The following is a 24,995-nucleotide window of genomic DNA, read 5'->3' on the forward strand; positions in this document are numbered from 1 at the left end:
GCTTCTGGGGCAGGATGGACTCACCTAGCTGTCTGAACGATTCTCTTCCAGTACTCAAAGTAATTTACTCTGTGGTTAATTCCTGTCTCCACTATCAAGTATTTTCCCCTCAATTTCTACAGATCTGTTCATAATGGCCTATTGGCTTCCTGGAGTTTTTGCTATTTAATTATTTTATATTGGTTAATGCATGAAATGGACCTGGACAGTGTATTTTTTCAATCCATCTGTAAGACCCTGGAGAGATGTGCTGAATATGGCAAGCTTTGTTTCAATGTACATTCAGTTCTTTCATGTCCATTTATTGTGGAAAAGAATGACTGAAATTAATGGTGGCTCCTTGGCATATTTACTTGCCCAGGTGGAAAATCGTTACTGCTGCCTTTAGAAAAACTTTCCAACCTCGTTAAGGCCGTACCCCTCTAAGTTATCTACATATGCTACAAAATATATTTTTTATTTTACAAAATCACACTCCTTGATAATTTCTTTCATTTTTATAGCATTCCAGATTTAATTGACTAAAGATGACATTTTTGTTTTTTCATTTAAGGAATAGTGCTGAGAAGACATATATCTATTTCTATTTCTGACTCATTGCATGATCTTAAGTAGGTCATTTGAGCTTTTGAGCACTCTATTAATAAAATGGGAGTATTAGTATGTATCTTTTTCATGAAAACCAACAGAATTTCCATATGAAGCATCATTGGCATGGTTGAGAATGTGTTAATTGCTCCCACCACCCAAAATGTTCCCATTTTCCCCATGTTTTCAAATTATTTGATGTTATCTCCTGTTTTACAATTTTCTGTTGTGTTGAAGAGACAATTTTGATGACTCTTCGTGTTCAGATCATTATGGTACTCAAGGATTGTACATAAAGCAATTGGCCATCTGACCCTTCATTACACCATTATTCCACCATTTCCTACCTAAGCTAGAGAATGTAGGCTAATTTTGATTTGTGCAAATCTAGAAATTTATTTGGGGTACTAAAATAGTTTCTTAATATTATAAAAACCCTTCCAGAGTCAAATTGAACCTGATTATATTGACTATATTTTAAATGTTTCCATAATTCTTTCTATAATAAATGGAAGTTAAAACAAAGATTACAGCAGATAATCTAATACTAAAACTATATTTCTTTTGAACTTTCTTCAGCTGCGTTCTTTGTCCTTTAGGAGTTTACAGTTGAATGAGATTTATATCTTTTTTTATTATCAGATCACACAGAATCTAATTGTACACTATTATTGTTGTTGTTCTTCGCTATAGATATTCTAAAACCTTGAGAACATTTTATTGCTAAGTATAATTCAAGAAAGGTTAAAGTAACAGACGTATAGATCAATGAAACAGAATAGAGAACCCAGAAATAAACCCACACTTATATGGTCAATTAATTTATGAAAAAAGAGCCAAGAATATACAATGGGGAAAATATAGCCTCTTCATTTAATGGTGTTGGGAAAACTGTCCATATGCAAAAGAATGAAACTGGACCACTATGTTATACCATACACAAAAATCAACTCAAAATGGATTAAAGACTAGAATGTAAGACCTGAAACCATAAAACTCCTAGAAGAAAACATAGGCAGTAAGCTCTTTGACATCAGTCTTAGTAATGATTTTTTTAATTTGACACCAAAAGCAAACACAACTAAAGCAAAAATAAACAAGTGAGACTACATCATACTAAAAGCTTCTGCACATCAAAGGAAACCATCAACAAAATGAAAAGGCAACCTACAGAATGGGAGAAAATATTTGCAAATCATGTATCTGATAAAGAGTCAATATCTAAAATATGTACAGACCTCATACAGCTCAATAAAAAAAAAAAAAACAATTTGATTAATAAATGGGCAAAGGGTCTGAATAGACACTTTTCCAAAGAAGACATACAGATGACCAATAGGTACATGAAAAGATGTTCAACATCACTAATCATCATTCAAATCAAAACCACAATAAGATATCACCTGATACCTGTTAGAATGGCTATTATCAAAAAGACAAGAAATAAGTGTTGGCAAAGATGTGGAGGAAAAAGATGTGCACCCTTGCGCACTGTTGGTAGAAGTGTAAATTAGTACAGCCACTATGGAAGACAGTATGGAAGTTCCGCAAAAAATTAAAAGTAGAACTACCATTTGGTCCAGCAATTCCACTTCTGGGTACTTATCCAAAGGAAATGAAAACACTAACTTGAAAAGATATATGCTCCCCCAAGTTCATTGCAGCATTATTTACAATAGCTAAGACATGGAAGCAACCTAAATGTCCATCAAAGGACAAATGGGTAAAGAAAATGTGGTTTATATACATAATGGAATATTATTCTGCCATAAAAAAGAATGAAATCTTGCCATTCACAACAACATGGGTGGACCTTGAGGACATTATGCTAAGTGAAATAAGTCAGACAGAGAAAGACAAATACCGTATGATCTCACGTATATGTCGAATCTTAAAAAAAAATTAAACTCAGAGATACAGAGAACAAATTGGTGGTTGCTAGAGGCAAGGAGGTGAGGGTGCGCAGAATGGGTGAAGGAGGTCAAACTTCCAGTTATAAAATAAATAAGTCATGGGGATGTAATACACAGCATGGTGACTAGAGTTAATAATACTGTATTATATATTTGAAAGTTGCTAAGAGAGTAGATATTAAAAGTCCTCATCACAAGAAAAAAATTTGCAACTTTGTGTGGTGATGGATGTTAACTAGGCTTATTGTGGTGATCATTTCACAATATATACAAATATCGAGTCATTACGTTGCACACCTGAAACTAATATGATGTTATATGTCAATTATACCTTAATTTTAAGAAATAAATAAATTACTTGCTTGTACAAGAAAAAAATATTAAGGCATTCTACCCTTGTAGTTTTGCAGTTTTCTTTTTTAAGAACAGAATATGCTATGCTTGCATTGCTTATCTTTTAGAGTGACTTTATTTATAATGATCATAACTACTACACCATGATTGACAAGGATGTGATAGGCACTATGCTGACTACTTTGCATGTAAGGTCAAGGTCATTATTTCATAGGTATTAGGTTTGTGCTGATCATTATATAAAAACATTTATTTGTAATCGTGCCATCATTGTGTAAGTGGAAAATCTACTTGATATTGGAAATAGAATAATTTTATTATTATTATGTTATTATATTATCTAGGTCTTGGAGTAATTTGTGGTGCATAATCATGCATTAATGAGAAGGGACTATTCTGTTATATTTCAAAACAGTTTTCCTTAAGCTCTTTGTCTAGCTATATTTAACTTCTTGGCAACACAGTTCTATGACATTTAAAATTGTAGTCATGCAGAAATTGCTTGATAGGGCTAAGTAGGGAAATGTAAGTAAACAGACATGCTTGGAGTAAACACTACAGGAACACTTATATTATTCTGGACCCATGAATGTTTAATCTCATTCCAGGTGGAAGTCACTTTAGGTAGTGGTTAAGTACGTGGGATCTGGACTCTAGTTGCTTACGTTAAGTACATGGGATCTGAACTAACTGCTTACGTTTAAATTCATGCTCTGCCACTTTCTTGCTGTATGACTTCGGGGAAATTCCATAACTTCTGTATAGCTCGGTTTTCTCATTTGTAGAGTAGAAACAACGGCCTCTTCTTAATTGGTCTTCCTTATTCTACTGTTCTTTTTAATACATGCTCCAGTTTCATTGGCTCCTTATATCTCTCATGATGAAGTTCAATACATATTGTTTGTACAATTGGCTAATCCCAAGAAGCAGACCATAACTAAAATTATTGCATCAGTTGGGGTTCAATTAGGAAAGTGGAAACAATATGAATGATAGGAAATAAGAGATTATTCTAGTAAAAATTTAAGGTTGTTTTCTACATGGATGGATTTTGAATTCTAGGTAATGTTTTGCTGCTTATTTTGAGGTCTTTACCTGTTTTCTATGAATTCAGTGGATTAGAGTGATAGGATAAAACATCACAAATATCTCAGGCACATTTGAGGATATATTATATTATAAAGTTGGCATTTCAAATCAGTGTAGAAAATATAAAGCATTCAATAAATAGTTTAGAGGAAATTGGTTATCCATTAGGAAAGAAATAAGGTCATATTCCTACTACATGCTATTCACAAAAATCCTATGTGTGATAAAGACTTTATATTAAAAACCTAAACTATAAAAGTAATAGTAGGAAACGTATGACTATGTTCATGACTAGGGATAGCATAAACCCTATTAGGCAAGGCTCAAAAGCCATAAAGAAAAAGATTGATAAATTTGATGTCAAAATTAGAAACTTCTTCATGATAAAAAGATATAATAAACAACAGACTGGGATAAAGTATTTGCCATATATGTAACAGAAATTGGATTCATATCAAAAGTATATAAAAATTCTAGAAATCAAGAAGAAAAGAGAAATAAAACCAGTAGAAAAGTGGAAAAAAGCCTATGAACATGGTACATAGGGAGTTGATAGTAGTAGTTGCCTCTTAGGAGGGACCTAGGATTTTAGAGTGGTAATAAAAGAGAAATTTAGTTTTGTATGTAGCACTATGATGTTTTTTAAAAGCATAATGTATTGATGAATTACTTGTTCTTTATATATTCTAGGTATTAATTCTTGGTCTTTATATGTGGACCAAATAATTTATTTAATTATACTTTCCAATTAAGAACAATTAGTTTCCAAATTTTTGTTATCCAAAGACTACTGCAATGAATATCCTTTATACATCTCCTTAAGAACACGAGGCAGATTATTCCTTAAGATAGATTCTAAGAATGAAATTGCTGGCTCATAGTATACTCTTGTGTTTTAAGTTTAGAAGTTACGGCCAAATTGCTTTCCAAAGTGCCTGTGATAATTTTACTCTAACAATCAGTATACGTCTGTTCTAGTTTTTCTACACTCTTGCCAACAATTGATATACTGATTCAAAATAAGAAATATGACAGCTCAATAGAAATATGGGCAAAGTTTCTGAACAATCATTTAGAGAAAAATAAACATAATAGCCAGTCAACATATGAAATTATGCTTGTTCCCACTCCTAATCATGAATATACAAAACACAAAGGTAACTGTGAGTTACCTTTTTTCAACCATCTGTTTGGCAAAAGTAAAAAAAAAAAAAAAAAAAAAAAAAAGGTCCTTAGGATTTTAGAGAATGCATGCCAATATCTTCACTATCCAGCAAAGTAAGATAAAAGACTTCTAGATTTTTGAAATTAGAATCAGTTTTACTTAAGGTAGTAGAGAAATAGCCCATGGAACTTGTACAGAGAAGTGAATCAAGGTCAATCAAATGTTGTTGGAAGCCAAATACAGCAAAGCTCTGTCAGCAGACCACAGGCAGCAGGGCCCTCCTGAGTCTTCCTGTTATTACAATTAGATTGAGTGGAAGCAGAAAGAGCTGAGACTACGTACTAAGAATTAGCAAAAAAAACAAGAATTATGTAGAAGAGCTCATGTCTTAGTAGTCAATGTAGAAGACGTTGCGGAGTCAGGTTGAAACATTAGCATCTCATGAAAAAAAATTGGTGATTGAAGACCTCCTGCATTTTTTTGAGGGGGCAGGAGAGAGATGTCCCTAAGCAAGCTCACAGGGCGTGCCTCAACAATAAGGGCCCATTTTTGTAACCAACGTAAGAAAGATACACATTTAATGGAGTACTGCATATGCCTGGGGAATCATAGTCAATGTTGAAAAAGTTGCAGAGTTGGGGGCATTTGAAAGTGAACTTGATCCTAAAGGCAATGTTTTCAAGGCCCTGCAGTGTTAGATTAAACCTTGCAAAACTATCTGGGCCATTTGCTTGGAATTATGGCCCAAAAGTTTCAGGATATTTCTCAAGAGACCAGTGGACTAGTAGGCTAGACTAAGTAGGGTAGTGCCAAGCAATATGGGGCAGTGAGTTCTAATTAGTATTGTATTTTTAAAATTAGAGATCAACCTGTATCTTGGGCATATTGTGGACTAAAATTTCCAAAGGAAATTTTGGGAGTGAGATAATTAAGTACACATCTGAGATGATGTTCTCAAATTTCCACAGACCAGTCAGGAATAGGTGTGCTCGTTGGACACAATCCGAGTTTCTTCTATGTAGCCAACTTTGCCATCGGCAGACTGAGGAGCAGCGTGTAGCTGCTTTCCTACTATACTTCCTGTGCACTAGCACTAAGCTACAGAGAGAAGAAAGAGGAAAAGCAGGCAGCTTCTTATGTGCCCAGTGCAGAAGTAGGCAAGGGAGATGGGGTTAGGAATTAAGTTCGAAAAAGAAGATGGCCTCCTCTCTCCCTTAACAGGACATGGGTTGTGCGAAAGATGAGAAGCACTGAATAGAACTGTAATGCCGTGAAGTTTTTCAGAGAATCACTTCTCATTAATCTATGAATTAAGAGAGTATATTCTACTGGTATTTCATAACCCTTACATGTACCTAATAAATATGGGTTATTCTGAACTGAGTGAAAGGAGTAAGATTAAACCATACCTTGGGTTCAGGATACCCTTTACCAAGGAGTGAGGAGTGGCAGTTTTCAGTGTTGTGTTTGGGAAGTGGGTATTATCAGTTATATTTGGCTGAGGAAGGTAAGGCAGGTTTCCTTCAGATTTATCTCATTGGAATAAATTTCATAGGGTATTTCTAAAACAAAGTTATACTTCATAGGTGGAGGAGGAGGGATGTTGGGATCTAAAGATTTTGGACACACTCGTGTAATTGGATAAAATGTTTGTACTTGAGACTATAAAGGAGCCCCAGGAGAAACAACTGAAGGTGCCAGAGTGCTTTGAGAAGTGGGTCATTCTTGCTACATCTCTGGGAGGTATGCATGGAATATGGAGTTTTTTAATAGAGAAAAAGCACAGTTCCAGAACAACACTAGAGAACTAAAGCTATGTATGGGACTCAGTAGTTATTGTGGATCAGAGAAGGCCCTAGATAAACAAAAACATCTTGCTGAATTGTCTCAAGGATACTTTATCAGTACAGGGCCTTTTTTCCTGTGAGTCTGCAGCCATGGACATTTGAATGTGAGGTCTGTGTTGGTGGGTGTAGAATTATTCACATGTATAATGATTTTTTAAAAATTTTTTACATACTAATATGATTAAGCTTATCTAAGAGCTATTTATTTTGACTTTATTGTTGTTCTCCCCAGAGTAACATGCTACCCGCATCCCTCCTCTCCCCACAAATAACCCATATTAACAACTTCACATTTTTTTCTTCAAATTGGTGGAATTTTATAAAGGTATATATACATATATATAATATATGTATTATAAAGATATATATATTCAAATATATGTGTGTGCATGTATATATACATGCATATGAAATCTATTTTTTTTCATTGTTTTACAAAACACACTTTTTCTCCTGGAAAATTCTCTGTGAATTTACTACAAATCTGATTTGTTTGTTTTCATGCCTGTACCATATTTCATGGTGTGGGTGTATAAAATGTATTCAGCCATTCTTCTATTGATAGGTATTAAATTTGTCTTCAGTTTTTGTCCAATATGACTAATACTACAATAAATATCTTGTACAACTGTCCCTTTAGACTGGAATATTTTATTTCTATAGGATAGATTCTTAGGAGTTGAAATGCTAGGTTAAATGGTATAAGTGTTTTTAATTTTAATAGATGTTTACAAGTGTAGTAGTTCATACATATATCATTAATATATGAGAGTACCCTTTTCTTCACAACCATACCAGAAATAGTTGTTCAGCTCTTTTCAGTTTTGCCAATCCAATAGTTGTGCAGTGACATCTCAATGGAGCCAGTATGCGAATTTTGTAGTCGATGTATACAGTGCTACTAGAAGTGACACCATTGGAGTCTCATTTTTCAAAATTCAAGAAGGACTGCTGGCTACCCATCCTCTGGTTTGTGATATGTGACAAGGGGACAAAAGAGACCAATTTCCTTCATTATATACCTCTAATTTAAGCAATAAACTGTAAGTGGCTTATTGGTTGTTGGATATGACGGATCAGCAAAACAATGTACAACAGAAAAAAGAAAACTAAGCACTATGACACCAGAACGTGGCCTGGAGACCCGAATTTTGCTATGGAATTAAGGTTCTGGGTAGGCATGAAGTAGGTGACTGCTGGAAGTTTCCTTGTATTCTATAGTGGGTTGATTAAGATCCCCTTCACTTATGAAGTGCATCAGGGGGCTAGGATGGGGCATTTAAAAGAGTGAATAAGAGAAGATCCATCCTTCATAGGACACTTCCATTAATACCCATTCCCAAATTAACAGGCAGACTTCTCTGTCACAAGAGAAATAAACCAACTCTATTCTCTCTGAAAAAGAGGGTAGAATGGTGGTAGAGGAGGAGAGTTAGGAAGAGATCTTGGGTAGGAATGGGAAAGCTATAACTTCAACACAGGAAGGCACTTAGCCCCTACCACAGTTCTTGAGCAGGAGACAGTGGTAATAGAGGCTGGGGGACCAGCCAGTATATCTTGAACAAGGTAGTGGAGATTGGTATTTGGAGACTTGGAAGAATTCGAAGTGAAGGAGCAAATGGAAGGTCCTGCAGAGCAGCCTTTTAAGAGCTGAACGTGCCAGGGGGCTTATTGCTGGTGTTAGGGCCCAGAAGAACACTTCAGCCCATCTTTAACCATTAGGAAGGAGGTAGTTATAGGAGTTTTGTGCGAGCTCCATGAAATCCATCAGAGGGACTATGGCAGGATGGGATTTTTTTCCTCCCCAACACTCAGCCTTTCCAACATATACATACGTAGCACGGCAGGTAGAATCTAGGGAGGCACAACAAGCTCTTCTAGTTGAGGAAGAGATTGAAATTTTTTAATGTTATAACTTACAGGAGAACTGCTGAGAGAAGGTCCATCTTAACTGTCTAAAAAGTCTGATTACCTCCTTGGGCTCCAGGGACCCTCTTTCCCACTCCCACTTGAGTATATTCATATTGAAATCAACTAAATCCATTCAATTGACAACCTCTACAGGAGGCTAAGAGGAAGTGGGGCTTTTGGAGGAGAGGAGCAAAAAGGAGAGGGAGAGAGAATTCCCCTTTGGGAAGCATTGTTTCTCTAGATACTAGAGAAGATGGTGGTCATGTGTGAGCTTCAGAGTCTAGCACGAGGGACTCGGACTAGTTGAGGGCCTGAATCTTGGTTGAACAGATAAGGGATCCCACCTCAGAACCTTTAAACCCCTGTGGTTTTTTAAAAGTTGGAAGATATGCTGGAACCTGAATTAGAGAAAAGTTTTGTAAATTCTTCTGGATTTAGTATGAATACACAGTCACCTAACAGTAAGGTTGTTTTATAATGGATATCCTCTTCCTTTCCCCTTTGAGCATACGGATCTGGGGCTTTATTCATATGATAAATACTATTTCGTATTTTCTAAAAACTGGGAGCTTTTCCAGATGCCTTACATACTTTATCTCATGTAATTCCCACTAGGTGTTAGCCCAGTTTATATAGGAAACTAAAATGCAACCTCAGAGAGAGTAAGCAATGAGTCCAAGGTCACACACATAGTGAGTGACAAAACAGAGTTTCACTTGCAGTCTTGCCCGACGCCCAGTTCCATGTTCTTCCCACACTCTCTCTTCTAAACCAGGTGCAAATGCAGTAGCTCCTGGTGTTCGGCTGAGAGGGACACCTGCGACTTCAAATAATGGCTGCAAGGGCCTTGGCATCCCAGCATATTGCCCAGGTGCACCAGATTCATGACAGAACTACACAACAGTGCTGTCTTTGTTCGGCAGCACTGAATTTCCGAGCATAATATTAGTGTCTCAGGAAATCCTTCCCAAGAAGTTATTTCCAGCTGGCAGCCAGTGATTTATTCCAAAGGTCTGAATGAGCTGAAGAGAGTTTCCCCTTGTCTGAAGTTGCTTGTCCTGGCAGACAGATGTCTGCACTGCTTCTTATTTCTTAAAAAAATTTGTCTCTGCTACAGGCTTAAAGATCTCTCTCACCTTTGTGCTGTTTATCTGGAGACAACAAAATAATGAATTTAAATAGGAAACAGATTCTATCACAATGCCCCTCCATAATTATTTTATTTATCTTATCTTCCTCTGTGTCCCTCATTATGGATTTTTTTTAAATTTCATATGCAGTATTTGGCCTTGGCAGCATCAACACTACTGTTTGAAAAGCTCTTGGAATTTGAAGCAAAGCCACAGGCAAAGCTGACTTTGGCAGGCATGTCTTTCAGACAGGCAGATCGCTCCAGCTTCCCTAAAAGGTGTCTAGGGCATTGAGATGAGACCACGTCGTGGACAACACAAAGACCTCTCAATAGATGTAAGGCATGCTCAAAGGGAGTCTAAACACCAAGTTTTTTAAACTGAAGGAAGTGAAGTATCTAAAGTGGTTTGCTAAAAACCAATCATGGCCTCACGGCTTCTGGGATTTGCCAAATAAAGCAGCTAGTGCTTGTCTGGAACAGGGTATGCCTAGGTAATTTGTGGTGCTTTTGAGATACAACGTGCAGTTATTTCATTAGGAAAATTTCTAGAGTTTTATTAGGATGCTGTAGAATGGGAGTTACAGACAAGTATTATTGGATATACTTATTTGCTAATTAGCATTTGTATTTCCTCCAATCAAATTTCTTTTTAATCTGTGTGTATCTGTTTCTGATGTATGCATTTTTGCCTTTTCAATCCTGACAGCACAGAGTAGTTTAACAGAGTCTTTTAAAAAGCTCTTTTAAAAGGGTTACAGGTCCCCTGTAGGAACCTGTAGGAACCTGTAGGGTCCTGTAGAGAGCCTCTGATGGACGCCACTGCTCACGGCTCCCTTGATCACTCCCAACCTCCTGTGCTTCTCTTCCTCCCGCCTATCCAGGTGCCCTCTGACGCTTTTTTCCACAGTAAACAAATTCTACTACCCTTCTCCCACTTTCTGGAACACTTTGTCCCATTATTGCTTTAACTGAAACCTCCTTCTCCCTGAGGACCCTCCCTCTTGCATCTTTTTCAAGTGAATGCTGTTTCTTCTCTCACAGTCACCTACATCAGCACTGGGCAGTGAAGCTCACACCTCTTAGTTCCCCAGTGTCACTTCTGGACGGCCATTCTTCCAGTCTTCCGAAAAAAAATCCCTGCTCCTTGATGCTCACACTCTTCCTCCACATGATCATTGCTGACTGCCTGGTCACGCCCAGTTGGCTAATGTACCTTTGGCATCCAGTTCACAGAATTCCTCTCTGCCCCAAATCACGCCACTGGCTGTGTGACTTCAGAGTTTACATGGATTACCATCCAACACGATATTCTTGACCTCCTCAATGCCAAAGTCTTAAACTGCCCTTCCACATCAGCCATTCACTCCCTTGTCCAAATTGTGGACACTGTGTCACTCTGAATACCCTAACAGTAATTGCTTTACCAATTATAATAGCTGCCACCAATTAAGAACTTATCACGCGCCAGGGCACTGAGCTATCACCTTTAGAGCTATTGTTTCGTTTAATTCCGAATTCAGCTCTGTGAGGTAGATACTATAATGACCCCTATTTTACTGAGAGAGAAACTGAGGCTTTGAGTGGTTAAGTAAATTGCTCAAGGTCATACAGTAAATAAATGGTAGAGCTTGGATTAAAAATAAAGATACCTGCCCCAAATTCAAGATTTTAACTCCCACAATATAAGTATTCTGCTCTCTGACCCTGCCTTCCTCTCCTGCCTCCCTCATTCAGTGCTGTTACTCCTGACCCTTAGTCTCACGGTGAGCTCTAAGAGCTGTTTGGCCACCGGCTTCTTTCAGACATGTTAGCTTCTCTCTGTTTTCATTCTTTCCTATTAAGTCTAGATGTTGTGGTCTGTCATTGAACTGGCTAGGTTCTCCCATTTTCTTCCCTGTTGTCCTTCCTTCACATCTGCCTGGAAAATCTCTAACCCACTCTACAAATGGGTTGCCAAGCACTTTGGAGAAAAATCAGTCAAACTGTAGAAGATGCAAGTCTTACTCCCCTAACTTAGCGTGCAGTAAAAGTAATTCATCATTCTGCCATAACAAATTAGCTCCTAATTTGAATTTCCAGTCACTGGATGTAATTTAAAGTCTGTCACTGGGTGACAGAAACTATATCTCAGTCAATTTAGACATTCTCCCTCTTTTCCTGAAGCTGTATCTAATTTTCAAGGGCTTTGCACGTGCTAAAATAAAAGTCAGTGTAGTGAGGGAGCAGGAGGAGGACCTTTCCTTGAAATTGTCGGAAAACCATACTGGAATCCACTGAGATGTCCCCGTTCAGGTTGGCTTTCGGCAGATGAGGGAGGCAGATGCTTCATCCTATCTCACTGCCTACGCCAAAGCGTTGAAGAAGGCTGTTGCCCTCTAGGCCATTTATCCATGCTAGGCTGTGGCACCCAGAAGCCCAGCATGTCCAGCATGATGTGAGTGCCGAACAATGGATAAGTGATGTGTGTGCACTCAAGCGTTAAACAGAGTTATAGAGTCCCTCCCACTGTGCTGCCAACAATGTCCCCCATTCCAGTTCTCTAGAACTTTTGACCCTAGGTGCACTTCACATACCTCCAGGCTTCATCTTGTTATTTCACTTATGCCAGTCTCTCAGGAGCTGGTGGTGGTGATGGGCCTTTTTATAAGCAGTACCTTTCTCCTTTAATTCCCTAGTCTCCACTCGTTCGACTTTCTAGAGCTTACATATCCTTTATGTCTAAGCTTAGAGCTCAATTTCCAGACTTTCTGAAATAGGATCATTGCCGTCTTATGTGCTTCCATAAGCTCTTATCACACTGCCTTATTAACACCTGTTTGTCTGCTTCCTCCTCCTGACTGTAAGATCCTGGGGCTCAGGCATCGTGTGCCTCTTGATTATCATTAAGTCTTTACAGAGAGTAGCAGATAGAAACCCAGTAATTTACTTTCCTTTTTCTCAATTATACTTAATGTAAGAGAAAAATGGTCTTAATTTTTACATAAGCCTCCAGATAGTTAATGAAAAACTTATCTATGGTGGTTGTTTGAAATTAAAATATGTTTTTGAGAAAATTGATATGTTAACCAATGAGATATACCTCAGAATAGCTAAAAATAACAAAATTGAATACTAAGTATTGTCAAGGATTGGTGAGAACGTGGAATCACTGTGATTTTCATACCTTGCTGGTGGTCATATAAATTGGTACAACTTTAGAAAACTGTTTGACTCGTCTACTAAAATTGAACATTTGCATATCAATTAATTAGTAGTTCTCATGTGCGCCAAAAGACCTGGATGTTAACATCCATAAGAGCATCATTTGTAATGGCCCCAAACTGGAAAGAATCTAATTGTACATCCACAGTAGAATGGATAAATAAAATGTGATATATTTATACAATGGAATACTATACTACAACGAGAATGACTGGACTGTAGCTACACACATAAACATGGCTGAATCCTATAGCTGTTTTCATTTATATAAAGTTCACTAACAGACAAAACTAACTTATGGTATTAGAAGTCAAGAGAGTGGCAATCTTAGAGGAGTAGTAGTGATTGGGAAGGGGCATGAGGAGGAATTCTGGGGTTCTAGAATCTTCTATTTCTTGGCCTGGATGGAGTTATATGGCACGTTCACTTTGTGACCATTTATATTTTATGATTTCTACCCACTTCTATGTGTGTGTTATACTTCAATAAAAGTGTTTTTAAAAAGCCAAGCTGACAATTGCATATCTGCGTGCCAGAGACATTGACTATGTAGAAGTTAGACCACCTCTACCCTATTCCTTACATAAGCATACAAGTTTTACCAGTACAAGGCCATTGTTTTCCTTCTGGAAGCTCCAGAAGAGCTCCTTTCAGCACTAGAATTCAATGTAATCAGGAGAGCATTATTCTAAAGCAGGAATTCTCAACCTTTTTTATTCCTTGGCCTGTTTGGTATGACCTGTAAACTCCTCATAAAAATGTTCTTCAGGGGCCGGCCTGGTGGTGCAAGTGGTTAAGTGTGTGCGCTCCGCTTTGGCCGCCGGGGGTTCGCCAGTTCGGATCCCGGGTGCACACCAACACACCGCTTGTTAAGCCATGCTGTGGCAGCGTCCCATATAAAGGGGAGGAAGATGGGCACGGGCCAGTCTTCTCAGCAAAAAAGAGGAGGATTGGCATTGGATGTTAGCTCAGGGCTGATTCTCCTCACACACAAAAAAAAATGTTCTTCAATGCACAAAATAAGAATAATATACCTAAGATTACAAAGGAAATCCATTATAGTACCATTATCAAAATATTAAAAATGAATTTTTATTAACACATTAAATAGCAAGACAGTACATTTAAAATGTAGACAAGTTAAAGTTAAAATTTATTTTTAAGAGCAATATCAGAATGAAGGCTGTTTACACCCTCCTGTGCCACATTACAAACATATATGTGTCTTTGCAGGGAGTTAAGAAATCTCATCTGAAGTCTCTAGTTTTGCAAACATTTAACAAACAGTGAAGATGACTTATCTCTGTCTGTGTATTGATGAATAAACAATTGTAGATATAGAATACTAGGAATCAGCTTAGTTGTCTGAGTCACCAGTATAAGAACTTGCCACACTTGGTGATGGAAGGATTACTAGGTGCCATGTAGTTGGCCAGCCATGCATTATGAGCAGCTGTAGGTAGAAAGATCACAATCGCACATGATCTAGTGGCAGGTCTAATAGCCACTGTAATTTCTCAGTAGTGGTGGAAAAGACCCAATGTTTAAAGTATATGCAACAACTATAAAAATATTATATATGTCTTTTTATATATAATATGAAAATATCTTTGGTTTCCATTGGTTATAACATCACAGATGCTGCTAATACTTTCATTATCTGTTGCCTGTATTCATAATGAAGGAAATGCTGTGTTTTAGTTAGAGGTTAGGGAAGTAAAATAAAGATTAAAGTTGCAATTTTTTTCCCATCCAGATATGAGTTCCCTGAATGGTATTCTGGATTAAGAACTGCTGTTCCACAGTGAAGGTGTGAATTTCTGTGTTGACTTTCCTTGTTGAAGAGAGAGGTTGTAGGAAAGAGGTGATACAAAAGTTCTCAATAATCACAAGTGACACTTTAGCCTTTTTTGTAGACATAGTAAAGAGCTGAGGTTAAGATTAAAGGGAAAACAGATATTTCAAGTGCTCAGAGCCCTCAGGAGAGCTAAGCCCTTGAATAAGAAGCCATTGACCCTCTTCCTTTATTGTTTATGATCAGGCATCTGTGTGGGTTGGGATATTGGAAGCATAAATTGACAAACAGAAACATTTAATTTTTTTCTTAGATAAAGTGTCTTCACATAAATGTAGACTATGGAATAAGATGATTTAATAACTTCTGCTAATCCTTCAAGTCTCAGCTCAACCTCCATGTCAACCTCCTCAAGGAGCCTCTTCTGTTCCCAAAGTGCCTGGAACTCCCCTGTATGTAGCACTCACTGTCCTGATAATTTTTGGTTGAAGATTTGTTCTTTTATTTCACTAAATTCTAAGCTCCATGCAGACAAAGACACATATCGGTCTTATTCATTGCTTTATCCTTAGCAAATAGCGCAGTGTCTGGTATACAGCAGGCACTCACCAAATATTTGTGGACCAAACAAGTGAACAAATAAGCTACCAAATGCTTTCTGAGACCATCTCTCTCCTATTTGTTAGTTGTGATGAAAAGAATCATGGGGAAGAGAATGAACCACAATTCTGTGTTTAGAGCACAGTGGGAATTCTGATTCACACAGAACACTGACAATGCAGAATGACTACTGTATAAAAGAGGGCTTTCAAAAAATTAGAGGTGGGAATATCAACACATCAAACAGATGCAACAACTTCACTGACTGATAGAAGCTCCACAAAATTGAAAGTGAAAATGCCTCTTCTTTTATATGGGCAAGGCTCTTAAATCCTGTATGTGTTTTTCCTCAATTTTACCTAAGAGATAATAATTTTTATTATCCTGTTTAAGTTAGGTAACTAAGTTAATAAAATATAGAAGTGCACTTTGATGAAAGTAGCTATTTTCAAAGAGTTACTGAGAATTACATTGCTGAGTGAATGAAATTCACTGTAGAGGGAGATCAGCTGTAACTAATCTAGGTCTTTCTTTCCCACATTATTCCTTAATCTATTTTTCCCAAGTCCACCAGACAAAATCAGCGTTCCTTCTGAGTAACTGTGATCCATGTTTTAATGCAAAATGATTTCTTCGTGTTCCAAATGAGTAGCTCATGTAAGGAATTGGATAATTTTTCTTCGCCCGGTTTGGCTCTGCTGGTATTAACTATAAAAGGGACAAGATTTGTGGCCTTAATATATACCCTTGATTATTGTTGCATGTTGTAAAATATGTATTTTTATAACACTGCAAGAATTAGGGCAAGAAAGGATGACCCTCAGCACTATTCTTGCCCTTTAATTTTATTTTATAACTTTATTGTTTGATACTCCTTTTAGAGGAACTGGACTTATACCCTCAATCCGTAAAGAGGAGGAGATGTTTGCTGTTGTATACTGGCATTATTGTATACTACCATGAGCCAGGAGTAAAGTCAAAAGACAATCGGCCTTGCCATCTAACTATTGCCACAAAGAATTCCACAACATGAGTTAAACAAACACAAAGAATTCCACGACATGAATTAAACAAACAAACATTTCCTGTGGCAGATATTCTTCAAAATACAAAAAGCCAATAATTAATAACTCTACCTCACAAGGAAATTAGTTTTCTGATGAGAGAGTACATTTTATAGCTAATTAATTCTGGCATGTATGACCACAAGTGATGGAGATTAGAAATGTGTGCCAAAGGGGCACAATTGATGTTTGCCCCCATCTATGAAATTGTGACTGGCGGCACCCCACATGAAAACATTTCTTTATTCAAGCATCTCCCACGATGTGTGAGGCTGGTTTCTGGGGACTCATTTGAACACTTGGTTGATCAAGTGCTAAATTGGGGCTGAGGCTTTTCCCAAAAGAAAATCTTGGTCATGCACGCAATTGCTCCTGGGCTGCACCTCCATGCAGATGTTCTTCTGTGGGAGAACACCAGCTAATTGATTTGTTTTTTTCTTTAACATCAGCAAACTATGTGAACCCTACCACCTGCTCTCTTGATCTCTAAAATATACAGATTTCCTCTCAAGCAGCAATAAGCAACTCCATTGTATTCATCACATTATTGAAACACCCATGCAACGTCACAATCACCTGCTGTTCATCTGGCTGAAATGGATTCCGTTTGGGGGAAGGGTTTTGAAAGGGAGATATCATTCATCTTCTCTTGGTGCTCTTGGTCCTATTCTAGGCTCAGTGTAGACTTGAGATAACTATATATCAAGACCATATCCACTTAGCTCTTTATAGAATTACTTTTACTAACTTGTATATTCATATATTGCTCAAGTTTTTATTCAAGATTGTTTTAGGAAACGAATGATATTTTTGCTTCTGTTGGTATTTCATAAAATGTATGCTAACAGTTAATTTTTGTAACAGCATTCCCTATATAAAACTCTTGATAAGAAATTGCTTTTAGGATTTATTAACGGAAAAAAAAAAACGAAATTTAAAAAACCAAAAATTTGTTTTCTCAGAAAAAACTGCTCTGTTCAACTTCTTTTAATGTATATTGTGATACTATATTTGCGTTTTTTAGCTAACTCTTAGGAGACTCAGAATTAAATCTGAGGTACAATTATAGCAATTATATTAACCCTTACACCTAACACATTTGGATCTATTTTTCCTTGGCTTTAAGTTTTCATTTTCTATTTTATTACCCAGGTATATATCTTTTGCAGCAATTTTTGTCAAATTATGTTGGAAAGAAATTAGGTCCATTGCATTCCAACTGTCAACCTCCATGACAGAAGGGCCATATATTTACTTAATGCGTGGAAGAGAGCCTGGCCATTGTGGGCACTAACTGGATGAATATGGATTGAATGGGCAAGGTCTATAATCAATACAGAAACATGTGTATCCATAGAAAATTGCTTTCCAAGGTGGGATAAATGAACTAGAAACAAAAAACAGGAAATAGAAAATTAGAACACTGAGAGAACTAAGTATATGTTCATAACCAGTAACGTGTCATACACTTATTTAACTCACTAGAATTACAAAATAATGAAACTGAAGAGAGCTTTCAAAAGAAAGAATTTTAGCCAATTTTGAATGGTAGAGGACAGGATGACAGATTGAATGTGTAGGTGTGTGTGTGTAATTGTCTGTGTTCTCAAGCATGTGCATGTTCTTGGAAGATTAGAGAGAGGGCATTTGGAGAAAAAGAGGTAAAATACAACACTTTTGTGATACCTATTAAGAGTGAAGGATAACAAAAATATGTTCCCCTTCCACATAAAAATTTGACTCCCAGTTAAATTTATGGTTTCTTCCTCCCTGGAAACCCAAAAAGATAAAAAGTCAACTGTGTTATTAGGAAGCATTGCTCACGGAAAAAATGTCCCTTGATTGGTAAATTATATCTGGACTAGAAGAATTATAAAGATCTGATAGGGAGCCATAACTCTGGGCCTCTCTGAATGTGGTGACTCTTATAGTTGGACATGTCCCTTGTGAGGACCTATGGAACTGTTTCTAAAAATCAGCATCCTGTGGGGCAGGAGGATTTTAAGCCAGTGTAGTTCATTCCCTTGTACCTGAACTGTCACCAAGGGTGAACAAAGTGGCTTTAACACTCCCCTCAGCTTGACTAAACTTTGGACAGATTTCTTCCTGACTATAGGCTCTGACCTCCTTTTTCTTAGTGCATTAACTTTAGAAAACTTGCAATTGTAAATTGTTTCTCTGCCCCTTTGAGACGTAAATCTTCTCCAAGCCAGAAATGTCTTTCTCAAGGACCTGGGAGCCCTCCCTTTGAAATGTAATCATCAACTGAGATAGGTCCCCTGTCCCCAGTCTCTTTGGGAGGGTAGGAGCCTAACTTCAATAAGTGATAAGTGACAATTAGCAAAAGAGATGGCCTAACCACATTGACTGACCTCCCTGCTCAAGTCCTCCAGTACTTTCCCATTAGCTCACTCCAGTGTTTAAAAATATTCTCACCTTTTGTTTCAGGGGAGTTGAGTTCAATCTCTCTTCCCTATTGCAATAGTCTTGAATAAAGTCTTCCTTACTGTTTTTAACAAGTGACCAGTGCAACTTTTCTTTTACAGGGGTGAGGTGAGGCAGCAAAGAAAATAGCTGCTGTGTGCACTGCTGCATAAACTGCTGCAAGGACTCCCCGGAAGAAGCCTGAGGTTACTCCCCCTGCTGCATGTGTGGCTCCGTCCTCTGTCTTCCAGAGGCGCTGAGGCCAAGAGGGCCTGTGGTAGTCTGGTGAGTCTGAATGTCTAGTCGAACATGAGAAGACTCCCCCGGTGAATTTTGCCCTTACAATGACCCTATTCTACTATCTCACTGCTATTTTTCATTTTGCCCTCTGGTGTTTACTTTCAACCAAAAAGGCAAGTAAAACCAGAAAGTGAAATGATGAGTCCTTATTAACTTGCTTGATAGTTTTCAGCAGCCCAATCTTGTTTGTCATTACATGATTCTGAATTACTATTTTATGACTTTTGATAAAACCCTCCTGGACTTGCCTTTATAATGGAACTGCTTACTTGTGTTGAGACTTTTGAAGAATAACTCAGGCATTTTAGTCAGTTAGCTGCAAGCAAAATAGCAGCTTATTCATATGTAAAGGAGATAACTATCAAAGCACAAGATTTATAAGAAAGTGGGTAGAGGGATTTAAAAAAACCTACAGGAATTCTGGGATCAGTGAGGTTTGTTTTTGCATTTTTGGAGATGGGGATGGGAGTAAAATTGATTCCTTGGTAGCTAGTGAAGAGGCTACACTGTACAGTCTGCTCTTGAGCAGGCTGGCTGGGGTCATCTCATAAAAAAACAAAAAACCAATTTCGGTTGTTTATGGATTCTTTGAAAAACCTGGAGGGTTTAACTTGGAGTATATATGATAGGCTGTCTCTTCATACTGTCTACCAGGGTGCTTTCATTTGTACCTTTCCCTTAATTATTAGGTCTGCACCATTTCCTCATCAGAATTTCTTGGCACACTCAGACAGCCTCGGCTTCAGCAGGATGGTGGGAGACGTTCCTTCCTGAGGGCTGAATGTATTTTTCAAAACAATCACATAGATTCCATTGATCAAGCCAAAAGCACTATTCAAAGACCTATAGATAGAACAGAGAAAAACCAAAGAAGGAAAAGAGGAACTTTTTGACTCGTTTTAATCCTTTTAATGATCCTTTACATGTAGGTCATATATTTGAAGGAAAGTATGTTTAGTACTTGGGAAAATTATTTCAAATATATTCTAACTCTAAATTAAAGTACATTCAGGCAGATAATGGATTGCTGCAAAATTATTATACACACTTTATCTAAAGAGCTGTCAAGAATTTATAAATGAATACCACATTGTCTGAAATACTTAGAGAATACAGACAGCTTCTTTGGACTAATGCTAGCTGTTGGCGGTTAATGCATAATAATTATGTCTTCACTGACAATTCTTCCAAGAACTTGTTTTCTGTATCTCCTTATTGTAATTCTCTTCCTCCTCCTCCTGCTTTTTAACCTTTCCTTTTTTATTTTTATCTAATCTATGCAAAGCTGGATTCTCTGGAATATGAAAGGGTTTAATAGATGATAGGATTTGTAGAGACAGAGATGGCACATTTAAATCTAGAAAAATGGCGTTAGCTTAAGTGAGAAAAATAAGAAAAACATCTTTGGAAGTCTTCCAGACATCTTTGCATGTCACAGATCAAGAACTGTGATATCGTAGGAGAAATTTGGAATTAAACTATGGGGAAACGGGACCCTGGCAGAAATTCCATTAAATTCAGCAACATTGCTAAGCTCAGCGCAGGCATTGAGGTAGGTGCCGTAGGAGTTACAAAGGTGTGGGAGACCCCGTGTGTCCTCATGGGATTTATGATCGCACTGATTTCCTTACTACTCAGGAATCCTTTCCTTGAGAGCAAGGGTGACTTCTAGCTATTTTAAATCTCTAGAAACTAGTACAGGGCCAGTCAATGCCCAGGAAACAGTTATTGAACTGAAGCACAAAAAGTTGCCTTATGAGAATAAAAATGTGTATTACCTAATACAGTGGGTGATTCATAAGAAAACCGTAGTATTAATTAATCAAGAAATCTTTCTCTGCAGCACCAATCGCCCTCTAAAAGTATATCTCAACCCTTTCCCTTTGAGTTAACAGAAGCATCATCTCCTTCTGACAGTGAGAAAAGCACTAAAATAAAAATAATAACCACTTATTGAGCTATTGAGTCCTTACATTGCGCTGAGTATTCTACAGGGTGCTTTGCCTGTGGTATCTGACCTTACTCTCACATAATTCTATGAAGGTACGATGAAGCAACTGAAGGCCCAAGAGATGAATAATTTTTGCAGACTTGTATAGGGGAGAAACTAGGATTGCAGTTCTGTTTTGTTTACCTCCAAAGCCCATGTTCCTTCAGCTAGTTTTCACTGTTTCTGAAGAATGAGAACATTACCGGCAGGCATTAGATACATGCCTCCAATAAGCCGGAAACTTTGACAAGTGCTCTTATTCGAAGGTTAATGCATTCAAGACTTACTGGGAATTGCTCACTGATAAAAGGTAAAGTAAACTTTGATTTTGCCAAGTGAACGATCTGAAGCTGATATTTAAGAGAGCTTTTCCTCTCATTTCCAAATCCCATTTGCAGTGTATGTTATGGCAAAAATATGTGTGAATTTTGACTGTGACTTCCAAATATATGTGAATTTTTATTGCTCTTCTCTTTCTAGGTTTATACATCAACAAAAAAGGGAGAAATGAAAGGGAGAATGGAAATTAATGTTTTAGGTGTTTACTATGTACCACATACTAGTAGTAACAGCAGGATTTAATGTCCAAAAGCCATTTTCTGACCTCAAAGCCCATTTTTACCCCTCTACCACACCAATTCCCTGGAATTTACTAATAGATCTGACAATTATTGAATTGTACTAGCTCTGTAATTTTTGGGCAAATCTCTCTAAGCTTCAGTTTGCTCAACTGTAAAATGGGAGTAATGATAATGATTATCTCACAGGGCTTGTAGATTAAATAATTTAATTTGCTGAGCATCGTGCCTAACAAATAGGAAGTCAGCCAATCTTTCTACGACACTGGCAGGGTAAGGTATGTCACATTTTACATTTGTCTAAATGAAATTAAATCTTGAGTTAACATCTACATGACAAGGTTAACTATGTTTCCAATATCAGTAAAATTTGAGGCATCACTCTTCTATCGTATGGAAAGAAGTTCCAGAGTTTGTTCAGTTAAAAAACAAAAAAGCTAAAGGGCACAGTCTTCTATTTCTGTTGGCCATGATGCCATGGCTCCTCGTATTATACAATGCCCTGGCACAGCTGAGGCTGCAGGAAGGCCATGTTCTCAGCCTCAGCCATGGGAATGTCACTGGAGTGCACAAGACCAAGGTTCCAAGTTTACAGCCCACACAGTCACTCAAGTAATTGTCCCCATCAGAGTTCCTGCCAGCTCAGGGCTTCTATGAGCCAGAGGGACCCAAGTGTTGGAGGAGATCATCGAGAGGACATGACTGCTGGTTGACCCACGAGTTGGACCCAGGTAATCTGATGCTTCTTGCCCCTTCCCCTGTCCTTGGAATGTGTGTTCTGCCCACCATTCCCACAGTGGGAGCCATTTCAAGGACGCAGCCTTGAGAGAGCAATGTGTTGTTGAGAACATCTGGACGGTATATGTGACTGAACCCAGGTAAGGCCTCTATATAAACTTTTAAGATTCTGGCGGTGGGGAGGAGGGGTGCAGAAATGTACTCATCTTGCAGATGCTCAAGACAAAGCCTCATATGTAAGTTCCTTTGCTTATTGAAACTGCCACCTACCAATCTGAAGTGGTCTGCCTCTTTCTTTGGTCTCTCCTTGCCCTTTGTGTATGGGGACCAGTTTCAGATTTCACCCAGGAAATTCCGGGGTTTGCAGCCTTCATCTCTCCACCTCTCAGTTAGGTTGCCACACTCTGGGCTGAAGCCTTGCCCCTCCTCAGTTGGTGACACTGCACAGCCTCAACCCTCTTCCTCTCTCAAGCAGAACCAGCTTCTCCTCTTTAATAGCCAAGACTTTGTAAAAGGGACTCCCAGGGGATTTTTCTCGGGGTTGTTTAATGTAGATTTTCCATTTCAGTCTTGAAACCCTGAGAGATTGTTAAGAAACTCCCCACTTCCCATCTCCCACTCAATTCTCTCACCTCATCACGGACTAGTAATGCTAGTCAACAAGCTATATTTTGCATACAGCACTGTTATACACACTTTTTTGTCATAATATGCATATTTCTCTATATTGTGGTTTTTGTCCATTTAACATGACATCTTGGAGATCTTTCAATGAAAGCCCAACTTAGAGCAATCTGTGGACCACGTGAAACTGAGTAAGAAGAAAACTTGTTTCTGTGAAGTATTGAGATGTTTGAGGTTGTTTGTAACACAAAATTACCTAGTAAAAGCTTACTGATACACATATTTCTACTTGTATTTTACTAACACAATCTAGGATTATCAGTGTTAATTATCTTGCCCTTAAGAGAAGTAAGAGAATTAGCAATATGTTTTACTGCTTTATTTGTTCAACATTTCTTACATCCCAATTGTTCTTCATTAATTCTCTTTTCTTTTTGCTGAAATGCATTGTAAGGTAATTCTTTCAGAGGAAGTCTGTGGGTAGTAAACTGAGTTCTTACTTCTGTTAAATTGTTGAGAATTTTGCCTTCACAAACATAGTTATTTTTAACTATAGATAGTTAAACTATATCAAACTATAGATAAACTATAGATAGTTTATTTGTGCAGAGGTGTCTAGGTTCAGAGTTTGAACTTTTGAGCTATTACTTCTTTGTCTTCTTGGATTTGGCATTGTCAATGAGAAATCTGATGCCAATCTTATTTTCATGCATTCCCTATTCCTCTATTTTGGTTTAGCATTTATTTGGATGAACTTCATTTTCAGGTATTTGTGTATTGCCCTGAGGATTTTATGTATGCTAAGTTCTTGCATGTTTGGTAACATATGTCACTTGCTGTTATACTTGAAGTATAACTTGGCTGTTTTAAATGATTGGGTGGCACTTTATTTTCTTATAATCTTGTAGACATATCTTCCTTGACTCCTCCTGGCATGAGGAGGAGCAACAGGGAAGTCTGAAGTAACCTAATGTTTCCTTCTATTCATGGCTTCCTTTTCTAGTTGGATGACAGTACACTTCTTTCTTTAGGTAAATTCTCTCCTCAGCTAAGTTCACAAACAGATTATATCTTAGTGTCTATCATTTTTTAAACAGATTTTCCTGAGACATCTGGGAAATAGAGTGTTCTTTAGATATACAGATTAAAATTTTTCTATGATTTGAAATTTAAAAAGTTTTTTTGGCTTTTGCATGGTTTTTCAGTTCCACTTCTTATAAAATCTTCTTCACTAATTATATATGTGATGAATCTTTGTGTGGCCTTCGATCTACCATCTTCTCCATAATCATTCCTATATATTTATTCTTTATTTATAATTTCATCTAGACTGTCAACATGTACCTGAATGTGATTTAAATCATCTTTATCCTATTTTTAGTTGTTTTTAATATATCTTTTAGTCTCCCTTTTTTTTTTTTTCATTTTATTCCTACACTCAACCAGCTCACTTTTATCTTCTGCTGTCTTAGCAACTCATTTGTCTCTTTTGTGAGCTTTTCTTTTATGGACAAGTAATGTTATCTAAAATTTATTTGAGACCACGGAGAATTATTTGTCTGAACTCCTAATCTGTTGGGCAGTTGTTCTTGAAACGTATTTTTTTCACCTGCCTGCTTTTTATTTTCCCTCTCTACTCTTTTTGAAGTGTTCATATGTATTTTCAAAATTTTTTATTCTTC

The 24,995-nt window shown here is 37.5% G+C and overlaps 1 long non-coding RNA gene across 1 annotated transcript in view; it reads left to right on the plus strand.

Annotated features, from left to right (window-relative positions):
• The window catches only part of LOC131405242 (uncharacterized), a 73,275-nt gene extending 50,554 nt beyond the window's left edge, over positions 1-22,721 (plus strand). The window contains exons 2-3 of the long non-coding RNA XR_009219953.1: positions 19,206-19,368; positions 21,854-22,721. This is a non-coding gene — a long non-coding RNA (uncharacterized LOC131405242). The remainder of the gene's footprint in view (positions 1-19,205; positions 19,369-21,853) is intronic.
• The last annotated feature ends 2,274 nt before the right edge of the window (positions 22,722-24,995 follow it).

The sequence above is a fragment of the Diceros bicornis genome, chromosome 1, assembly GCF_020826845.1.
Source record: "Diceros bicornis minor isolate mBicDic1 chromosome 1, mDicBic1.mat.cur, whole genome shotgun sequence".
Taxonomy (NCBI): Eukaryota; Metazoa; Chordata; class Mammalia; order Perissodactyla; family Rhinocerotidae; genus Diceros; species Diceros bicornis.